The sequence below is a fragment of the Spermophilus citellus genome (genome assembly GCF_964194105.1).
Source record: "Spermophilus citellus genome assembly, chromosome: 7".
Lineage (NCBI taxonomy): Eukaryota > Metazoa > Chordata > Mammalia > Rodentia > Sciuridae > Spermophilus > Spermophilus citellus.
Window position 1 is genome coordinate 86,397,855 of NC_138188.1, and position 7,804 is coordinate 86,405,658.

Genomic DNA, 7,804 nt, shown 5'->3' on the forward strand with positions numbered 1-7,804 from the left:
TGGGTATTTTATCCTTATTTTTTGCCACTTCTTGATTCATTCACTTCCATGTGTTTAGAGCAGCCTTTTCGTCTACAACTGAGCTATATCCCCAAACATGTTCATAAAATTAATTTTGAATATGGTGCTATCTGGTATATATCAGATTTCTCCACAAACTATTGAGATTTTCCCCTTTACCAAATGATTTTGTTTCCATCATTTCCTGCTTTTATTATTTGAAATTCTACTGAGAGGAAGAGTTTTTGTTCCCCATTATGATTGATACTAGATCCACATTTTTATATTATTTGATGGTATATTCATTTACTATCATTATTTATTGCTCAAATTCTCACATATTTGGCCACATGAGCCCCTTTCTGTTCTTTTCACATGTCCCTGTCCTTTTAATACTTTTTTAAATTCTGGAAGCACAAAATGTAGGAGGCTCATCTCGTGTCTACTGTAGCCTTGGAATATGATTTCTTTCTTCAAGCATCTGCTTTGAAAATACATTTTTAAAAAAAGTGGCACTGTGTGTACTCATTGATACAAGGTTGTTGTTTTTAACCTGTTTTACAGAGCTAGGAAATACACATCTATATCTATTTCTATGTATATATTTTTAATACCAGTTCACACCACAGAGTTCACTTTAGTCCTCCTTATTTGTACTTCTTTTGTTCAGTAGGGAGACATCTGGCTTTACACATAATATGTTTGCTTATTTGCCTAATTCTAGAACATACATAAAGTAGTTTCAGAATTGCTAATTTTTTTTTATTTTTTTGCCTTAAGAGAAACAAACTACTAACTAGTGTGTGGTATTTATAATTTGTTTTTGGTCTTACAGCACGTAACCAAAATACTGTTTTACAAAGTTACATAGTTTTTTCTCTGCTTCCCGTTTCAGCATAGTTATATTATTTGTTTGTAATCAGTTAATTTGGTTTTGATAAGTGTACAGTTGAGAGTGTAGCTCAATGGTAGAGGGTAAGCCTACATGCACAAGGTCCTGGGTTCAATCCCCAGCACCAGAAAGAAAAAGAAAGGAAGTTTTTTCTCTGCTTCCCGTTTCAGCATAGTTATATTATTTGTTTGTAATCAGTTAATTTGGTTTTGATAAGTGTACAGTTGAGAGTGTAGCTCAATGGTAGAGGGTAAGCCTACATGCACAAGGTCCTGGGTTCAATCCCCAGCACCAGAAAGAAAAAGAAAGGAAGAAAGAAAACACACACATAAGGGGTACCTGCCCAACCTTGTTAACTTTTTACATGTATGAAACATTAGCATAGGTAAAGAATTACAGAAAAAGCTTCAGTTGTCCATATACTTTCTGTTTTACTTCTGTTCTTTCCTGTTTGCACCTACCCCCAGAGGTAACCTATCTCCAGTTTCTGATTTATCCTTCCCTTGTTTCTTTTTCCATGCATTATTTATTGAGGCCAGTCTGGGCAATTTAGCAAGCAAGGCCCTGTCTCAAAAAATAAAAAGGAACTGATTAGAACTAATACATAATTTTAAAAAAATCCTACATAAAGCCTTGTACGTATGTATGTGAATATGTTAAACTTGTCTTCAAAAAAGAAAAAAAGGACTGAAGGTGTAGTGGTAGGTAGTACTCCTGGGTTAATCCCCAGTACAAAAAAAAACTATCCTTCCCAGCACCCCCCCCCCCAAAAAACAGCTACATACCATTAAATTCTCAGAATATTCCATAGTTTTTTATTTTTTCCTTTCTACCAATTGAGCTATATTCCCAGCCTCCATAGTTTCTTTTTTCTGCTATTCTATATGTGAACATTTAGGTCATTTCCAATATTTTTCCATTACAATGCTGTAATTGAATTGCCATGTGTATATGAATTTTCATAAAACTAGTATGTATATTCAGGTAAATTTTTAGAATTAGGATTGCTGGGTCAAGATATAAGTACTTTTGGTAGATATTGCCAAAACAAACAAATGCAGTTTGTTTTCCCATCAGGAATATGTAAATGCCTGTTTTTCCATAGTCTTACCAGTAGAATGTGTTTGCTATGCTTTATGTTTGTCAAGCTGATAGGTGAAGAAAGGCACTTCATTGTAGTTTTAATTTGTATCTCTCTACCTATGAAGGAGATTGAATATCTTCATCTGATTAAGGGCTACTTTAATCTCATTTCCTATTGTTTATGGTCCTTTCTTAATGTTAAGAATTTTCTTTACATATTATCTGTGAATATATTTTCTCCCAATTATTACTTATCTTTGGCTCTGATTATGGTGTGTTTTGCAATAGAAAAGTCATTTTTCCTGTGGTTAACTGTGTTAATCTTTTATTGTCTTTTGATTTTAATAATTAGAATTTACATATGCTGAGTTTAAAGATGAACTCACCCATGTTTTCCTAGTGCTTATATTGTTTCATATCCAAAATTTACAGGGAATCCCTGATCCATTTTGAGATAGTGAATACTATCTCAAAATTAGAATACTACCTCAAACTATATAAATATATGGATGTATATATTTATATAGTTTGAGGTAGTATTCTAATTTTAGTTAACTGATATCTTTATATTAATTTTTAGTAATGAAGAACAGTCTGCCTTTGTGTCTTTGGGGAGCATTTTAAAATTTTTATTACATACAAATTTTACACATTTCTTGTTGAGTTTATCCCAAAGTATTTAGTCTTTGTTGCTACTGAAATGGGGTTTTCTCTACCATTATGTGCTGGTTATTGTTTCTAGATCTAAAGACGATTAATTTCTATATTTTGTGTATATTGCTATCAATTATTTTTGCTCTCTTTGTTATCATTTATAAATACTTTGTTTTATGTGCTTTAGACTTACAAACCTATATTAAAGATGAGGAAATTATTAGAGAAGTAACTTTCCCTGTGACATATAGCTATGATTAAGTGAGGAAATCAGAATTTGAATCCAGGTGTTATAGAGTGGTGCTGTCCAAAAAAAAGTCATCTGCAATTTTACCTTTCAATACCCACATAAAGAAGAAAAGTAACACAATATATCTAAACACTCAACTGAATTTTTTTTTTTTTTAGTATTTTGTTTTAGTTGTTGTTGGGCACAATATTTTATTTTTATGTGGTGCTAAGGATCGAACCCAGCGCCCCACACGTGCTAGATGAGCATTCTACCATTGAGCCACAACCCCAGCCCCCTGAATTTTTTTTAATCACTGATTCTGTAGGATTTCAGATGCGCCCTCAAACCTACAAACCAAGACGGTTTAATTTCTTACCAATTGTACCTCTAATTCATTTTTCTTCTGTTTATATTATTTAATATCTAGTACAGTACTAAATAATAGTAGAGTTTCATTGCCTTAGTCTTGCTCTGAATTGAAGCTTCCCTTGTGTTTTACTACTAAATAAAAGGACCAAAATAAACATTGTATAAAATGTTTCAATTACCAATTCCTGTTAAGGGCTTTTGTCAGGAACTGGATGTTGAATTTTGTCAAAGGCTTCCTCAACATTGTTTTAGCAAGGGCAAATGTGAGGTATTAACTTTCGGGAGAAGCTGGTATACTCTTATACCTAAGAGTACTAAGTACCCTTATCTCTTAGGTGTAAGAGTACTAACTGAGGGCTGAAGAAATAAGTGAATAAGAGAAATACCTAAAATCTTAGAAAAGAGGGCTGGGGTTGTTGTTCAGTGGTAGAGAGCTCATCTAGCATGTGTGGGGCCCTGGGTTAGATCTTCAGCACCACGTAAAGATAAATAAAGGTATTATTAAGTCCATCTACAACTAAAAATATACATATTAAAAAAAAATCTTAGGAGAGGCCCAGAGGCTGAAATTCAAAAATTTGAGAAGGTGTGGCTGCTGCAGGAAATAACAGCACACCAAGCTGTCCACCACCACAATGAAGACATATTTTGGAAAACCCAAAATATGTAGCCCTCCACTTGCTTGGGAGTCCACTGTTGATAATTATTGTTCTTATATTTTACTCCTTTGCATTTTCCTATATATCACAGTTTTTCTACATAGATCCCACATTTCAGAAATGAGTGGAAAGTAGAGGCATCTCTCAACAAGGCAAATTAAGCTGGCTATCATGTTAGGGTTTTAACATGTATGAAACTTTCTCTGACCAAAGACCTCAAGGCACTATAGATATCCACCTAATTATTGCTCATGGACACAGAACATTTATTCATATTTGTGCACTTTTCTTATGTAATGTAATACAAATGAACTGTTATCTTAAATCTCCCCCCCTGCCCCGCCCAAGAGGACTCTTTGGAATATCCAATAAACTCCCATTATTCCAAATTTAGAAAAAAATACAAGTTTGCAAGTTCAAGGTCAGTGTCAGCAACATAGAGAGACCTTGTCTCAAAATAAAAAGAATTGAGGTGTGACTCGGTGATAGAAGTTCTCTGGGTTCAATCCCTGTACCACCAACAAAACAAAACAAAAATGTGCAAAAAATGTAAAACTTGAGTATGTTTTTCTTTTTTTAATATTTATTTTTTAGTTGTAGTTGGACACAATATTTTATTTATTTATATGTGGTGCTGAGGATTGAACCCAGGGCCTCCCATGTGCTAGGTGAGCACTTTACCACTGAGCTACAACCCTAACCTGGAGTATGTTTTTCTATTTATATATATATACCAAAACAAACTGAAAAGTAAAAAAGGCAGTACCATTCACAGTTGCACAAAAATATGAAATAACAAAAATCTGACAATATTTACAGACTATGAGATATTAAGAGAGGAACTGACGGTACCTAAATAAGTGGAGAAATATGCCATGCACAATGTTATAGATAAAAATGCTCCCCAAGTTTATTTATAGAGCCCATGGAATTCCAATCAAAATCCAAGCCTATTTTTATTATGAAAATTGACAGACTAATTCTAAAATTTACATGGAAAGAATAGCCAAGACAAAGTGGGAGGACTCTTACCAGGTATCAAAATTATAAAACTTCCTTGAGTGTTATTGGTGCAAGGACACAGAAAAAACAAAGAGGCAGAATAAGAAGTCCAAAATCAAGCCCACAGATGTATGTACCCATGATTTATGACAAAGATGGCAGCCTGAACTTCTTTGGAAAAGTCAGCATATTTAGAAGAATATTAGAGAGACTGACTCAATAAAAAGGGCTGGAGATATATAGCTCAGTGGTGGAGTGTGTGCATAGCATGCATGAGGCCCTGTTTAATCCTCAGTACTAGGTATTAAAAAAAGAAATATAATTTTGGAAAAGTCAAAAGACAAGTGAGAACAGTTAAAAGAAAAAAAAATTTAAAAATTCTCTCAAGTTGGGATGGTGACACACACTTATAAATCCCAGTAAATTGGGAGGCTGAGGCAGGAGGATCACAAGTTTAAGGTCAGCCTATGCACTTAGCAAGACCCTGTCTCAAAAGAAAAAAATAAAAAAGACCTAGAGAGATGGGGTAGGGGGATTCTCCCAGGTTAGCAAGAAGGGAGAAAAAGGGAATGAAAAAGCTATCAAAAGTAAAACTATCAAAATATATAATCAGTGAGAGCAGACTGACGAAATATAATTCTTAAAATGAAGAGAGTAACCATCTTTCATTAAAAATAAACAATAATAATAATAAACACTACTACTTGACAGTTTCCATCCAGCATTTAGCAGACTAAAATACTCAAAAATCTGTTTCGCAATAACAACATCCTTTGAAAGTCATGCTATTATGTTTGTTAAAGAAGGTTGTAGAGGCCTCTAACAGAGGAAACCCAGTTAAAATTGTGGTAGATGAGACTTACTAGTCTTAAAGGGACTGGCATTTGACACTCAAACTGGTGACAAGATGATTTGGGTCCACAAAAACTGGAACTGAGAACTCCACACAATGCTGACACCAGTGAAGGGTTAGATCTTCAGTGAAAGCACAAACCAGAAAAACTCCATTCACCAGCCAAGATAAAGATATTTAACTCTCAGGCTGAGCTCCAGGTGGACCAAAAGCCTCCACTGAAGATTTAGAACAAAGGATTTGTCCTTACTTGGGTCTAGAGTTCAAATTACATTTCCTTACCTGGGAAGACACAGGCTGTTAATAACACTCTATAATTTATAAGTCACAAACATTTATTTTCTAAATTTTGGAGGCAGGAATTCCAAGATCAAAGCACCTTCAGACTTGGTGTTTGGTGAACACTGTCCTTCTGCAGCCGAGATGACACCTGTGGTTGCATCCTTGTATGGCAGAAAGCAGAAGAGCAAAAGAGGAAAAAGAACCTATCTGTTTCTCGCCAGTGCTTAAAAAAAGCACCAATATATTAGTGAGGGTAGGGTGGAGCCCTTATGACCTAATGACTGTCCAAAACCTACACCTCTTAATTTTGCAACGGGGACAAAGTTTCAACATAAATTCTGGAGGGAACAAAAACTTTTCAACATAGTAAAGCCCTTTTGGAGATACACTCTAAAATTTGTAAAACTCCCTGAGGAAAATTCTTGACAGTAGTATTAAACATCAAAACTTCAAATAATAGACTATAAAGTAAGCATGGTATATTCAAAAGGGTTAAAGAAATGAATTATGTATCTTGTTTTACACAAAAAAACTGATGAATTTGTAGCATCAACAGAGGGAAAGGTTTTGACTTTTCCTGTATATGTGCAAATCATTAGATTTAAAATCCATTAGAAAGCTCCAAGATTACAGGTTTGAAAGAATCGTAAGTACGATGCATTATGCACAGGGTTTATACCAATGCTATAAAAACAGTACAGAAACAGAAACAAAAACAAACCAACCCTAAAAGTTTGAATTAGCTCCAAATTCAGTACTTTAACATTTTGAAATTTTCTAGCCATTGGTTTTTAATAAAAATGAACAGAAAAAAACTCAGGTTAAAGGATTACTTAATGTCTGATGATAAATGCATTGTAGTGATTAACAGTAGTGATTCAAATTGTTTAGCAGCAATAGCTGTAACAAGTAGATAAAAAAGAGTTTCTTAAAACACTAATCTGATCAGGAGCCATCCAGTTTCTTTTAAGTCATCTGATCACAACAAAGCAGTATGAGTTTCTACGGAGAAGGAATTTCCTGCATGGTGACATTAAAACTGCTGAATTTTTGGAAACTTCATATATTTTTTCACTTGAACTAATTCTACAAAATTAAATTATCCAAAGTTGACACTTACTTGCCTTATATTTAATTTTCTGGTAAGATTATGTTTAAGAGTAACAAGTATTAGATGTTCCTAGTTATTTTTTAATGTATTTGATTCTCTTACTCTTTAACTTTATTAAATGACACTATGATTTATAGATTAGAAATAGTGACAAGCTCAGCTTCAAACCTTATGCTGTTAAGCAAGAGTCAACATCTTTTATTTACATATTTATGACATACATTAATTATCTTATACAATTAACTAAATCTAACAATAGTGAAAATGGAACATAAAAGACACAATTCCAAATTTTAATCGATTGAAATACTTTTTCACGAACTGAAAGATACGATAAACAAGCAGCCATTGTAACATATGGACTGTATGTTGATTCACTTCTTAAAACTCAGCCACACAGCTATCAAAACAATGAAAAATTTGCAAATGCAAATATTACATATCTAAGTATAATGCATGCACAGCTGTCACACTTATTCTTTATCCTTAAAGCCATTTTAAAAGTAAACTGAAATAAGCATCTTAATAATATATGTACATCAAGGCACATTCTTTTCTTGTGCTTTAGGAATGATTTACATATAATTTGCTTATATCTTAATTTTATACCTTATAACAGCTTCTAATACCTAAAAGCTTAATTTTAACAATTATAGCTTGAATAGTA